Consider the following 15,844-nt stretch of genomic DNA (forward strand, 5'->3'; position numbering starts at 1 on the left):
TGAAATTGGAGGTATCATTTTCCAAAAACATTAGCAACATGTGCTAAGGTTCTCAATGAAATAATGAGTAGTCTTTTCTCAAATTACATGATAGTTTTATTGTAAGTTAAAACCACGGGAAAATTATTTATCTTGGATAAAAGAAACATGGAGCTAAGTTCTGGGTTTAGGTGGTTGTAAGAAGGCTTCTCCTCGACAGAGGGTCTCAGAGTTTGGGGACATGAGCCCAAATTTTGATGTACTGGACTCTCCTTCACAATGCAGGTTGTCCAGCGTCCCAGCTTATTTCACCCTCCAATAGGGTAAAGAATAGAACTCTGCCCGTAAATTTCCAAAATGCCCCATAAAGGGCAGCAGAGATTCCATTAAGAACCACTAATTGAGGTAAAATAGTTTATTCCTTTAAATCGGTGTGCCTGTGTGTGTGTGTGTGCAGGTGCACAGGCAAGACCCCTCATCAGGTTCAACAGTGTGGGGCACGATCTCTCACGCTCGTGTTCCCTGCCCCTCCTGGGACACCTAACAGAAAGCCAGTTCCTTCCTTATTCCTAGTACAACTCAGTCTATTTTTGATGCTTTTCAAGCCATAGACATTCTAAGAAGTCAGTCCTGGCTCTTTTGGCCCAAAACCTCCTCCTCTCTCCTCTGCACCCTGAGGGAGTCTATACTTCACATCTACTGTCTAATCTTCAACATGTATGTCTTTTTTTTTCAATCGTGTTAGTCATGGCTCTGCAAGTAAATTGTTAGCTTCTTGAGGACAAAGACTGATTTTTTTCTGTCATCCACAAAGTCCTTAAGGGTGATGACATGAAACAAGCTTCCAAGATTGTCATCACTGAATGCTTTTCTCATGCACAGCTCTCTCAGATCCCACTTCATGTTGGTTGTCATCTGACAGAACACTGCCTCGTCAATGTCCATGTCCAGTGGATTGGAAAAGAGGAAATAAATGGCATCAACTGAGAGGGATGAAAGTCATAGAAACCCTCTTTAATTTTCGATCAACAATAATGTAGCTCAGAAGCGGCAACAGATTCAAGAAGCAATTACATTTGAATGCTTCAGGATGATTCATGGGCTTCATTAAAGGCTGATCAGAATTCATTAAGAACTTACGTAAATTGTCTTCATCCCTTACATCTGGATTATTTACACATACAAACTCATATTTATGGAAGAAAGTAGAAGCACCTTATCACATTTTCAAACTATAATCAAAATAACTGCTTGGAAGCCTGCTGATATGAAAATTAACTTTATTTCCAAGTTAACTTAGGAAATCCGTCACTTGTTTTCCATTTACTCATTACATTTTTATCAGAAATTTATTATGTTATTGTTTGGTTGTCAAAGGATGGAAGTTTTACTCACTGAAGGTGATTGTCATAGAGTAACTGCTTGTGGCCCCTTGACACTCGTATGTTAAATTCCGACCCCCGAGATGACAGAACTGGGAGGAGGGCCCTTGGGAGGTGATCTGGTCATGAGGGTGGAGCCCCCATGATGGGGTTAGAGACCCCAGAGAGCTTCCTTGCACCTTCCACCACATGAGGACACAGGGAGAAGTCGGCTGTCCATGAACCAGGACAAGGGCCTCACCAGCCATTGATCTCAGACTTCCAGCCTCCAGAACTCTGAGAAATAAATGTCAGTTCTTTGTAAACCACCCAGTCAATAGTATTGCGTTATGGCAGCCGGAACAGGCTAAGACGGTGGTCAATTATCATAGTTGTTTCATTTTGTAAAAAAATAAATTTGACATTTGAATGAAAGGACAGTCATGTCTGGCACATAATAATGCAAGAGGCTCCCAGCTCCTCAAGAAGTCACCCTTTCTTTCTCATTGAACAAATTGTTGTTCAATAAGTGTAAAATTACTGCTACACAAGATGAAGAAGTTCTAGAGATCTGCTGTACCACATGGCACCTGTAGTTAACAATAGGGTGTGTGAGCTTAAAGCCTTGTTAAGAGGGTAGATCTCAAGAAAAGTCCCCTCAGCACACACACCAAACCAGGGGGCACAAGAAATCTCTGGGAGGTGATGGATATGTCTGTTCCCTTGATTGTGGTGATGGTATCACAGGTGTACACACGTGTCCAAACTCATCAAAATGAATACATCAGCTATGTGCTGTTTTGTATATTGATACATATCAATAAAGCTGAGAGAAAAAAGAAAAAAACCCAAATGAAACCCACAATTGGATCTCTTCTTCCTATTGTTGTTTTAAAATTATAGATCTTTTTTCATTTTGAAATTAACACACAAAAAACCCTTAATTTAAATGACACATACATTATGCGCTATATTTCTATACTTTTTGCAAATTTTAAGCCTGTCACTCATGCACACAAACACGTGCACAGAGCTCTCTTCATGATGGAGAAAGCATTCACCCACAAAATCAGTTAATTATTAGATTTATAAAATTTGTTTTTCCTCCAGAAACCAATTAATGTCCTTGTGTTAATGGGAAATCACATTAACGCAAGCTTAATTTCTGCACATTTCCAACAGTCCCACCGTGTCTACTGAATGCAGCACTAAAAAGTTCTGGAGCAAAAAGCAAATGGAGTCGAGACTGCTCTCACTCTGGGGTTTTGCATAAATGGGTTTTTGAAAGTTCCTGAGCTACACGAAATGTTTGCAATTCTAAACTTCCTACCCAAACTCGTCTTCTATTTAAGGCAGCCGAGTGTGCCAGCATCGGATGCAAGGACCTAAAGACTGAAGAAATTTAATGCTAGTTTGAAGCAGAGAAGAAGAAAGCATAGAGTTAGATTCTGAAAAACATAAACATAAAAGGGAAAGGAAGTGAGATAAGGAGAAAAAAGGAATCCAAAAGATAATATATAAATTGCATGTGTGTTTGTATGTGTGCGTGTGTGTGTATACAAAACGACAAAAGTAAGGTTTGTGTTTTCCCATTAGTACATCTGGACGCACCTCCATATAATTTCAATCTCTACTGAAAAGTAAAACAAAATGTGAGACAATGCATAATACAGCAAGAAATTAGAATTCCATTTGCTTTTTACAAAGTAAGGAGAATTTATTTTTCCTCTCGGAGGCTAAGACATGCTAGCACAGAAGACAAGGGACAGCCAGCCCAGTCCTGCGGGGCTGGATCGCCAACACTGGACATTCAGATGAAGATTCAATGTCCCTGAAATAATTGGATGATTCAAGCTTCATAGTAAAATCAGGCTTTGATAGATAAAATTAATTTCCTTTTCATTTTAATGGACCTTACACAATTACTAGGGTTCAGGCATGTGAGGATAAAAAACCAATAGCGTTTCAAAATGCACGTGAGCTTTCTGTTTACAGAATGGAAGCGGCAAAGGGTTGACCCCACCACCTGTAGCCATATTTGAATTTTTCTGGACAGTTCTGTGGCCTGGCTCTGTTGTTAGTTACTAGTTTCATTTTAAACAGAAAGATAATTTTATGAGGGTACATTGACATGTAGAATAGGGCTTTTTCTGTCAAGTGGGAAAGAAAGGAAACAGAAGCCAACCATGGTCTCAGATTCTATTTCCAAAAAGAGGCATGTGGCGTTGATGACAGTTGACGATGGTTCTGTAAGAGCTTGAAGCTAGCCCCATTCGAGATCTACAGAATCAGAAACCTGGGAGTGAGGCCCCATATTTGGGATAGGACAACCCTCCAGGTGATTCTACCATACCCTGAAACCGGAGAACCACTACTCTAAGAACACGACCTCAGCATCAACACACTCCAAACACGTGCGCTGGTTCTCAGGGCATCTCGTGGCACCTTCCTTCCCTCTCCCAGGTGACCTGCATCACTCAGGTAGGTTTGCCAAGAAGGGCTTTGCCAAGAAGAGAGCCCATCTACCTGGCTCCAGCAGAGGCTGACCCTGCAGTCCTGCCTACAGAAGATGCAGTTAACACAAGACGGCAGTAGCTGCTGCCGGTTGTCGAGCTTGCTGTGTGGGCCCTGGTGCCGTGAATAATCACGCTATGAGACCCTCAGAGTCTGTCCTCGCACAGAAGTGAGGATGATCGTGCATCCCTGCGGGAAGAGCAGTTTTATGCATGCTCTTGATACTGACTTCAAATACACAGGGAACGCAAAATTCTATATATATGCTAATGGTTTCAAGTGTGATCCTCTTTAGCCATCAATATTTATTGAACAAATTGGCCGTGTCTTACGAAGATGACTTCTAATTCATACACTAGCATATGTATACTTTTAGATTTTAACAATGGAATGTATGACTGGCATATCACACTTCTAAATATACATCAACAGCCAAAAGCTACGTCCCGGTTTCGTGACAAGGACTTCACAAGTTTTCCAAGAATCATTCAGCCGCTGGACCACTGCCAGGAGGAGGTGAGACAGCACAGGATGGATGGAGATGGAGATGCTTTTGCTCGAAGGATTTCAGCTCAGCTTGTCTGGGGTGTAATATTCCAGAAAAGTTTTGACTACAATCCTGCTGACCTTTCTAAGGATTTGAGAAAGAAATGGCCAAATGCTGTATAAAGTAGATCCCTCAAAAACTCTTCTTCTTCTCAACAGATGAGCTATTTTTACTCTTCCTTATAGATCTTCCATTTTGAGGAAAAACATCCTTCATCATTTCAATGCATCATCTTTTATAATCCTCCAAGCAAACTTAGAGGGATTATGTTGCATATATATTATTCCATGGAACCCCACTTTATCACTTTGTGGATAAAGAGTCCACCGACTGGACGTTCAAACAGAGGTTATCGTCAATAATAAGGGCTATTGCATTGCAGGAAATAAAAGAGAGTGCCCACCAGCCGGCGGCCAGGGGCCCCACTCAGGTCCCTTCGCACAGCAGCAGAATCGCTCACCTTTCTTCACACCTGAGCTTACTCAAGCCTCTCCCTTAGAGCTGCCTTGTTGTCCAGGGGGCAGGCAGGGCTCCAGGACACGTATTCAGGGAGAAGGAGACATCAGCGAGGGGAGGAGAGTGGACTCGCTGTCACAGTTTGGCCACAGGAAAGGGTGCGAAGGGCGTAAGGAGAAAGCCACGGATTTGGCCAGTCTTGTGTCAGGGACATACAAAGGCATCATTTTTACAAGGAAATAAAGCACAAAGGTTCCCTTGGTTAGCTGAAATGTTAAGTTTTAGAACGTGGGGCATGAAGTTCCCTTGACAGGAGGGAGGCTGATGAACTCAATGCTTCTTCTCTAGCTGGAGTTCCCAAAATGTCTTCTGAGGGACTATGGAAGTACTAAAGGAAAACTGTAAAAATCTTTTCAAGATCAAAATAGTGTAGGATCCCAGGGCCCACCCGGTGGCATAGCAGTTGGGTTCACACGCTCCACTTCAGTGGCCCGAGGTTTGCAGGTTCAGATCCCGGATGTGGACCAACGCACTAGTCATCAAGCCATGCTGTGGTAGGCATCCCACATATAAAGTAGAGGAAGATGGGCACGGATGTCGGCTCAGGGCCAATCTTCCTCAGCAAAAGGAGGAGGATTGGCAGTGGATGTTAGCTCAGGGGTAATCGTCAAAAAACAAAGAAAAATACTGTAGGATCCTATTAGCAAAGTTAGACAATTTTTTTTTGTTTTTGTTATAGGACAATTTAAAATCTGCAATATACCCACGTACACTATGAACTTCCAAAAAGGGACACAACCTTCTCTCTGCTTTCCAAAGTAGTTTTACCGCCAAAATCCAATTTTCACAAACCTTTCTGTGGAAGTGGTTTCTAAATGAACACATGCAATATTAATCCTGAACGCTTTTAGGTGCTGTCAGTGCTTTGTGCTCTGTATTTTCCTTTGTTTCATTTAATTCTCACAACCATCGTCTAGACTCCTGTTTTCTCCATGTTGCAGATGGTAAACTGAGGCTTAGGTAGGAGAAGTACTTCGCCTGAGACCACAGGACTGGCAACAGCAGAGTCATGTCCCCACCAGGTCCCCTGAGCTCCTTCTGGACAATGGCCCTGTGCACCTGCACGTGCTCGCACACCAGGAGGCAGGGGGATGTGCACCAGCCCCAACGCCCACCGAAACCCACCGCTTGGGAGGAGGAGCCCGGCCAGCGCACACGGAACACGCCTCAGGACTGAACTGAAAGGAAGTCTATTTTCAGATTAGAAATGAAGCTCGTGGCAAAAAGGATTTTACGTCATGGTCTATCTTTGTCCTTCGAGACAAGAGTTAAGTCAAAAATATAGAATACCCTCCAGACTGAGACAGTGCGGACTAGAAGACTCTACCCAGTGTTGATGGGGTTTTACCAGCAATACAAGGGGATGTCTGGGTCCAGCTGAGAGGCACAGCCCGTCTTTGTAGCAAGTGCGTCTGTCGCGAGTGTCTAGTCTCTGGTTTGCCAGGTGTGAAGTGAGACTGCATCCACGAATCCTTTTGTCGTCTTCAAATTACGAGGAGTTGGGAACTCATTTCTATGTGACCAGATAGAGACAGATGGCCATGGGAGCCCAGAGCGGGAGAAATAGTCTTTTCCTTACAATAACAGCTCTCTCCTCCAGCGCCAGCTCTGTTTCAGGTGTTTGGTGAGTTTATCTCATTTAACCTATAGACAGCGCTTCGAGGTAAGGCATTTGGGGACAAGGTGACTGAGGCTCCTGGAATCTCAGTCCCACAGCTCCACAGTGGGGGAGGTGTGCAGACCCGGGGCACACGGAGCCTCTGTACCATTCGGCCCTGCAGCAGAGCACCCACGACCGGCCAAGGCAGCCGCCCCTCTCCTGGTGCTTCCCTCTGGCCCCTCTGCCTTTGCTCCCCCACCCTACGTCCCTCCTGCCTCTTCATCCTGCTCCAATACCTCTTCCTGTGTCTCCATCAGGCCTTTGTGCTGACTTCTGACGACCCTCCTCCCACCTTCCTGCAGCTCATCAGATACGACCATCAGGAGAGGTGGCCTCCATGAGAATGTCATCGTCATCTTTCACGGGAACCACAGGACACAGTGGGAAAAGATTGAGAACAACCACACTGACAAACTCACTTCTGCCAACTACCAATGGGGTGTCCTGTATAATATGGCTCATGAATAATCTGATGCTATTCTAAGCTTTCACAGTACGTCCCATCCATATGCACTGTTCAAACTCACTGGAACATTTGCTTGTATATCCTTTGAACCAGAAACTCAGTCTTACAGTCTGGAACATAAAAAGATAAGAAGACACTTCTGGCTTCTGATGTGGCATGTGAGGACCTTAGAAGTCAGCGCTCCATTCCAACAGCAAGCGGAAAGCTGGAGAAACGAAAACCAACAACTCTCCTTGTGTGTCCTTGATTGTGTCTCCCCTGGTTTGTTTAAGTTCTCTGGAGGCTTCTTAAACAAGGTCTGAGATGTGCATTTCCTTCTGTTCCATTCCCTCTTATAATCCAGGAGCCCTAAGGCCGTGGCGGTGAGGCGTGTGAGGGGGAGGCAAGCTTGGTCCCACGAGGAGTTCGTAGTCAGCCCGTGCTCCCCAACTGTGAACCTCACATGTGCTCTCAGTTCCTCACGCGAAGGTGGGGCAGAAATGCTAGTGGGTCCATCACACGCATTCTGCTGATGTCCACATATGTACAAGGAGGGTGAGTGTTTGAGACTGAAGCTTGGAAGGAATATTGAAGCTTCCCTGTGCGTGTGCACATGTTTCTGTTCATTCTATGTCTCACAGAATTCACAAAATGTAAATGGAGGGTGAAAGATTTAAATTATGCTTATGAAGAAATTCTTTATTTGGAGATCAGACTTTGCATTTTCTCACCAACTCCTTAGACATATATCACACTCGCACTGGGGAAAAAGTTTCCTTTTTCTCTGAAAAGAGTCAAGACTTCTGTTTTTGGTAATTCAGCAAGCTTGATCCTGGACCATCCCTCCTGATGCAATCTGGAAGATTTGAAGCTTAGGGCGAATGTGTATCTCTCACTGTTGTGTACCCCAGCTGTGCTGAGGCATTACTTTCCTTTACTGTGTGACTCTCTTTTTGCTCCCCCATAACATCTCTTTCTGGTCTCCCCATCAACCTGCACCTATTATTGACTTTGATTGGTAGGTTGGTAGAAATCCTTCAAGAGATCAGATCCTTGTTGATGGTAGCCTTGAGGATATCTTAAAGTACCATAAAGTTTGAAAAATGTATAAAATAATCTCTTGGAATTGAAGACAGTCACTGCCAGGGGGAAAATCCAGCAAGTTGGAATCCTCATAAATAGGTTGACATATTTCATGCAGTAAAATGCTTTAGTAATTCAATCGTTGAGTATAACCCTCTAATTATCTACTGTATTTAGCTGGATACATTATATCATTACACATGTTACATTATATTCAGAGCTATGAACATTATACTTTAAATGGAATTTAAAGGGATTTTGATGGAAAATTGTGACTACATGCATTTTTTCACCCCAAGAGCTACTTTCATTTGTAATCTCCACAATGACTAAGCTTTCTTTGATGGGGAAACTTGTACTAAGGACACATTTAGCTATTTCGCAATCTAAAATCTACTCTTGGAAAAGCCACCTTACACCACTACTATAGTGATCAGAACCACAGTGGAGCCCTCACTTCTGTAGTCGTTTCACTGACCAGCCAACACGTGGGAGTCAGTGGCAAGAACAGCAGGGCACTCTACTCCTGGAATTGTAAGAGCCAGAGGAAAATATATATTTCGTGTCAAGATTAGCTTTGCCAGGATCCATGGAGATGCCACAGAGAGGCCACCTGACTTTGGTCAGGTACCTTCCAGGGTCCAGTGTGTGCTGTGGCCTTCTCTCTATCGAAACAGAGATGTATGGAGGAAGCCTGAGACAGCATCTTAGCAGGCTTGACTCTGTCTCTGACCCATGATGTCCAGCAACACTGAGTAGTAAAGACTCCACAAGCACTGCCTGCTGGCTGGTTTCCTCCGAGCATCCACGTCCGGGCTGGTAAGCAGGATGGGTATCACTCTTTTTTTTGAAATTCATAGGATTACCAGTGTCCAGACTGATGTCCACTCATTTATTCATCTCTAGGCTCTACTCAAAAACAAAAAACACCTCCCATGCCATATGCCCCTTGATCCAGGTCTCAGTTCTCTGGGTCAACAGCTTCACTTTTAAATATCGTATTTCTGTTTGTCTGTGAATTCCTGTAGCAACTAGCACTGTTCTTCCTCCCAGGTTTCCCCTGTCCACTCACTTCATCTCGTGGGCTGGGCGGCAGCCTCCCTCCGGCTGTAGTTTGTTCCCCTGCTGTCCGGCTGCTCATTCTCCAGGATCTTCAGGAGACCACCTTCTCAAGGACACATCTTACCGTGAGATATTCCCTTCATCTCACCTCGTCCCTGTCATTTCATCTCACCTGTTCCCACCTCATGTGCAGGTGAATGACAGAGAACAAAACGCAAGATCTCATGTTTAGAAATGATTCAAAGGTTTAGAAAATAGGCCATGAGATCACTTTAAAAAGTTACACATGTTTGGTAGGTCAAAGGGCACAAACTTTCAGTTATGAGGTGAATAAGTTCTGGGATCTAACGTACAGCATGGTGACGATAGTTAACAAGACTGGATTGCATACTTGAAATCTGCAAGGGGAGTAGATCTTAAGTGTTATCACTATCACAGAAAGGTAATATGGGAGGTGATGGGTGTGCTAATAGCTTGATTGTGGTGAGCATCTCACAATGTGTACATTCATCAAATCTTCGTGTTGTACATGTTAAATATACAATTCTTATATGCTAATTATATCTCCATAAAGTTGGGAAAAGTTACACACAAACAAATTATGATACATGACTGAGAAAAATTTTTACTGATTTCAAGGTTAACTGCAACAAGGAGAAAAAAAGAAATTCTGTCATGATAAACTGTTCAACATTAACTTCTTAAATCATCATCAGTTTGGGACATATTTTTCTTAACCTTCTTTATCACATGCCTAAGAATTACAAATTCGGATAGCATACTCAACTCAATGATTGAAAGGGATGTTAGGAACTATCTTTAGAGAGTCAAGCTCCCTAGGAAAATCGTAGCTGAGAATATCTGATACTTGGAAATTTATTTAATGGTGCTATCCAAATACTTTTAATGCAAATATGAGTTAATATTTCTTTCACAAAAATCATGCTTATTTTACATTTTGAAAAGGAATGTGCTCTATTGAAGCCTCATACCAACATGGCAATGACAAGAACAGATGCCATGGATGCTGTATGCTAGAGACAAGCAGTGAGCAGTAATGCTGAGCTACGAAGGGAGTCAGACAAGGACTTTGACACAAGGTGCACATGGAGAGCAGAACTATGTGCAATTGATGTTTAAGTCCCATGTGCTATTGATGTTTAAGGCCCTCAAATTGACTTGTTGAAGACTTAACCCTCAATGGTATGGTATTTGGAGGTGGGGCCTTTGGGAATTGATTAGGGTTAGATGAGATCATGAGGGTGAGTGCCCAAGATGGGATTAGTTTTCTTATAAGAAAAGGAAGAGACAAATTCCTCTCTCTCTCTCTGTCTCTCTCTCTGTCATATGAGGACACAGCAAGAAGATTGCCATCTGCAGACTAGGAAGGGAGCTCCCACCAGACATTGACTTTGCTGGCAGCTGTATCTTCTAAACACGCAGAATGCAGAGAGGAAGTAATGATACTATGTTGCTGGCTGGAGGCAAGAAGCATCGCCCCTTGACTAGAATATACCAGATCTCGAGTCTAAGGTTTCTTTCAGATACAGATGAATGAGATGAATGAGATCCCACCTTCACATGAGTGGCATGCTGTGGGAGAGTGGTATTGGCAAGTTGTGTGTTTTCTAATATTTCCACTCACCTTGTTTGAGTTCCTGCTCATCCTAGGTATCTTTTCCTAAACTAGATGCCTGAACGGATTTCCATAGTAGCCTTGGTGGTGTAATCATCTGTCTTTGTTCTATTTATTGCTCAACGAAAGTTGTTTCCCATCAAAAAATATTTTCTCTCAAGTGAGAAAAGTGCAATAATTACATGTTAAATGAGGCCTTTTAAATATTTGCAGCTTTGGAGAAGCTGCTGATAATATGATAGGATTTTAGAAAACTAGATTCTCATTTTTCCTTCTAAAAATAGCACTGAGTGTTTATAAGTAATTTGGAAGCATATCTGATTTTCATATACGATACATGGAAGAAACTTTTTAAGGAAATCTAATTGTGCTATCCTAACATATCCATTCTAAGGCTTTATGCCATTGGACACTGGTAACCAGTAAGTTGAGGGATATTCCTGAGATAGAAATTAGACATATACAACAGGAGTATAGTTTTTGTCACTCCAACCAGAAAAACATTTGAAACTAAATCAGGGCATTAAGTGATTTATTTAGCAGAACCTGTCGTGTTACTGTCAAAATTAAACACTAGATCATGCAGGAGCAATGCGCGAGCAGCAATGTAGCCAAAGGCTGAGCAGCAACATCTATGGTGTCAAAGTGAGTTATTTGAGAATGGAAGTCATGGTATGCAATGTCATTTTGAAAGATCTAATAATAAAGTAAGGGCTTATAAAAAAAGAAAAAAACACTAACTGAAGGGGAAAAAGAGAGAGACATATTTGACTTTTGAGAAACCAAATGTTTAACAGAGGTATTGAGCACTAAGACTAATATGCAAATATTGAGGACCATCTGATTTAGTAGTTTGCTAGAAGCTGGGTAAACAGAACTGTGAGACCCAATGGCTGTGTTTAAGGGATGGAGTTTCAGAACCCGTAGGCAGTCACATGTGCCCCAGCCAATCACGTCCCCTAAAGACTTCCTTTCACAGTTCATTCCCAACACAGATTGCTTTAAAAATCATTTTTGAATGTAGTTTCCCAAAGAAACGTTTGATATAATGCTTCATAAGATTACATTTCAAGATCTTGCTCTAAGTCAGTCACCATGAATTATTGCCAAATCCTCCCTCAAAATTATTTGTTGCATCAGTTTGTTGGGAAATAATGTCCATCTGTTCAGCTCTGGTATTGTAAAGAGTGAGCCATCTTGTGTGTCCCAACCCTCTCTGACATGACCTTCCATGACAGGGTCACACAGAGGATCAGGCAATGTCAGTGCCAGACAAGGAAGTGAGATTGATGGTGTCTTGTTCAAGATGTGCTTGGCCAGTGTCACTAACATTTCGGTTGTGCCCGGGAAACCAGGCACCGGCTGATCTCTCAAGCTGTAAACAGGAAATTAATAATATCTCTGACTTAAAGAGCCCACAAGCAATGTCTCTATCTTAGGTTTCTTTCCTAACATCTTTATTGTTATTTATTAAGTGTCAGAGCCAGAGCTAAGCTTGACAAGAAATGAAGTATAGAGAACCACGTCACGACCCTAACACCCAACAAAATCCAGCGCTCATAGTAAAAGGCGAGCGATGGTTGATTCAAATAGAATCTGCTCTTGAAATAAATGAGCTTTCCTTAAAAAAATTGAATAAGTTCTTTGGCAAATGTTGACTTAGAAAATGCAGTACTGCAAAAATCACTTGGATTGGATTTTTCTGCTTTATATGGAAATTTGCATTCCTTTATATGAATATTTCAGTGCAGCCTTCTTAAAATATTAAATTTTACTTCACAAAATAAGAAGAAAATAGAAAAGGACCACAAAGTCATTTAGTTTAATCCTCTACTCTAGTTTAGAAATGATTTACATAAAACACTACTTTTAGAAAAAAATAAACTTAATTCATTCTGATCAACCTGCAAGCAGGCTAGATCAGCCAGCTCCTGAAGCATCATTTTTGAAGAAGCACTTTTACCCTCGGTGGTCAGAGGTGGGTCAGCAGTAACTGAGTGAGCAAAGCATCCTTGGGAAGGAGGACGTGAAGAGCGGCCCAAGGAACACAGCTTCCCCGCCCGCATCCCCACTTGTGGTGGCAGCTACAGCAGACAGCAGATGAAGAGGGAAGCCTCGGGTCCACCCACCCAGCCAGCAGGAGGGATAAGCAAAGGGCAAGATTATAAAGAGGGAAGCCTCGGGTCCACCCACCCAGCCAGCAGGAGGGATAAGCAAAGGGCAAGCTTATAAAGCTGGCCCTTCAGATCAAGTCCACTTTAGCGAATGAGATGAAAAGGTGTTAACACCACCGTCAAGTCCATCAATTAGCCAGTTGAATATGTGCCGAGGGAAGATAACAAAGTTGTCGGAATAACCGGGAACCAACTGAGATTAGTAAAGAAAAGATGTTGGAAACATGAAAATTTAGGATTTAAATCAACAAGTAGGACACATTCCTGTGTCAACAAAGACTTCTAAGTTCACTGCGACTTCTCAGCCCTTTTATTTTTAATGTTTATAGCAACCCAAATCTTGTCCATTCACAGTCTTCTAAAAGACCTTATGCCATCGTTTAAACCAACTCTGTACTGAAATGTGAAGCATTTAGCATTCTTACTATTTCACATAGTTGTGTAAGATGTGGGTCAAATCATCAATTCTATTTGGAAAGGAATTACGTTCTATTACTTTACCAGGCACTCAGGGGCTGCTGTCTAGAGGATCGCATGGAAGAAACACAGAGAAACCTACTTAGAATATGATATGAGGAGGCATGTGGGAAAGAGCAGGTAACCTGGTCAGATGGTGAGCCAGGAAGTCTTAAAGAACAGTTGGGTTTTTCCCAGCTTTACTGAGTATAATTGACAAATAAAAATTGCATATATTTAAGGTATACAACTTGATGTTTTGATATACATACATTATAAAATAATCACCATAAACAATATGAGATGATCAAACTCATAGAAGCAGAGACGGGAATGGTGGTTGCTAGGGGTGGGGGATGGGGGGATGGGGTGACATTGGTAAAAGGTACAAAGTTCCACTTATGAGGTGATAGTCCTGGGGATCTGATGTACAGTATGGTGACTATAGCTGACAATATTGGGTTGCATACTGGAAATTTTCTAAGAGGGTAGATTTTTAAGAGATTTTACCACAAAAAAAAAAAACCAAAACAGCTTGTATTTGGGCAGATCCTTGAGGGATGGGTGAGGCTAGCGTGGTGTGTGGTTTCACCAGCAGCTGGCATCACTCATGCAATATCATGGATGTTTGAGACTGAAATCATAGCTGAAGCCAAGCCCTTTGCTGCCTCTGGAAGGACACAGACTCATAGAGTTGGCTGGGACCACATTTTGTACATAGGTCTTTGTAAGCATTTTAAAGAAGTGTGGACTCCATTTTCATTTTGGTTTCCATTGGTTTCCCTTCGGTTTTTATTTAAACATGCAATGACGTCATCAGTCCTGTGAAGGAGAAAGATGGTTCTAAAAAAGGTCTAAGATGACAGGAGGGAGACGCTCCAGGTGGTCAACCAGATAAGAGGTCCCCAGAACAGTCCAAGTGGAAGATGATCGCAGCAACGACGAGAGAAATCGTGGTGCAGAGGAAAAGCAGAGGAGATATACCAGCTCAGAATAAATTATCAAGCTTTTAATTCTAGCAAGAGCTAATAATTATTTCACGGGCAACAATTCTCTGCTAAAGGCTTTATCTCCATATCTTAATTTCTCCTCCTAAGTAACTTCTGGTTACTAGACCCATTTCACACCTGAGGAAACTAAGAACTCAAGTATCTTCACTAAGTTCATATAGCTAGAAAATTCTGAGCCAGGACTGCACTCAGTTCTGTCCAATTGCAAAGCCCCTGCTTGTAAACCTTGTGGTGCATTCTCTGATGTATGTGACTTCCTGGTGGTCAAACAAACATTGCAGATGGGGAGAGAGGATGCTGGGAGAGAGAGTGTGCTGTTGAGAATGGCTTCTAAGTAGCTATGTCCTGACAAGATAAGGAATCATCAGGACCAGAATCAGTTATGCAGGTAAATAAGGTAAGTTTAGGGAGTGTTAAACTTGAGAAATGGAGACATCCCCAGTGTGGTTAGAAAGAACTGAATGGGCTGCAGTAAGATGTTTAGAAATCACTAGAGCACACAAGTTGTGCCATCTGGTAACATTTTGGGGAGGAAAAGTATGGTGTACAACTAAACGAGCAATGAGATACCATTGCACGCATATTACAAAAACACTGACAATGCTCAATGCTGGTGGAGTTGTGGAGCAACAGGAATGCTCATCCATTGCTGGTGGAAATGCAAAATGGTGCAGCCAACATGGGAAACAGTTTGATGGTATCTTATAAAACTAAACATCCCCTTACCATACATTCCAGCAATCATGCTCCTTGGTATTTACCCAAGTGAGTTGAAAACTTACGTCCACACAAAAATCTGCACATGAACGTTTATAGCAGCTTTATTCATAATTGCCAAAACTTGGAAGCAACCAAGATGCCTATCAGTCGGTGATTGGGTAAATAAACTGGAACATCCAGACAATAGGATATTATTCAGCACTAAAAATAAAGTAGCCCTCAAGCCATGAAAAAATCTGGAGGAAGCAGTGCATATTGTTAAGTGAAAGAAGCCACTCTAAAAAGACTACATACTGTGTGATTCCAATTATATGACCTTATGGAGAAATAAAAACTGTAGAGACAGTAAAGAGCTCAGTTGATGCCAGGGGTTCAGGGAGAGGGAAGGAGAGATGAACAGATGGAGCACAGGGAGTTTTTAGGTCAGTAAAATGATTCTGTTGTTGCCATGATGGCAAATGCACATTATTTTACATTTGTCAAAACCCACAGAACGTACAACACAGAGTGAACCCAATGTAAGCTATGGAATGTAGTTAATAATAATGTATCAGTATTGACTCATTAACTGAAACAAATGTACAGAATAATGCCACATGTTAATAGTAGGGGAAACTGAGGAGAGAGAGGGAGTATACGAGAGCTGTCTATAATAATATTGAATATTACTCCACTCGATAT

This window comes from Equus asinus, chromosome 27 (genome assembly GCF_041296235.1).
Source record: "Equus asinus isolate D_3611 breed Donkey chromosome 27, EquAss-T2T_v2, whole genome shotgun sequence".
NCBI classification, from domain to species: domain Eukaryota; kingdom Metazoa; phylum Chordata; class Mammalia; order Perissodactyla; family Equidae; genus Equus; species Equus asinus.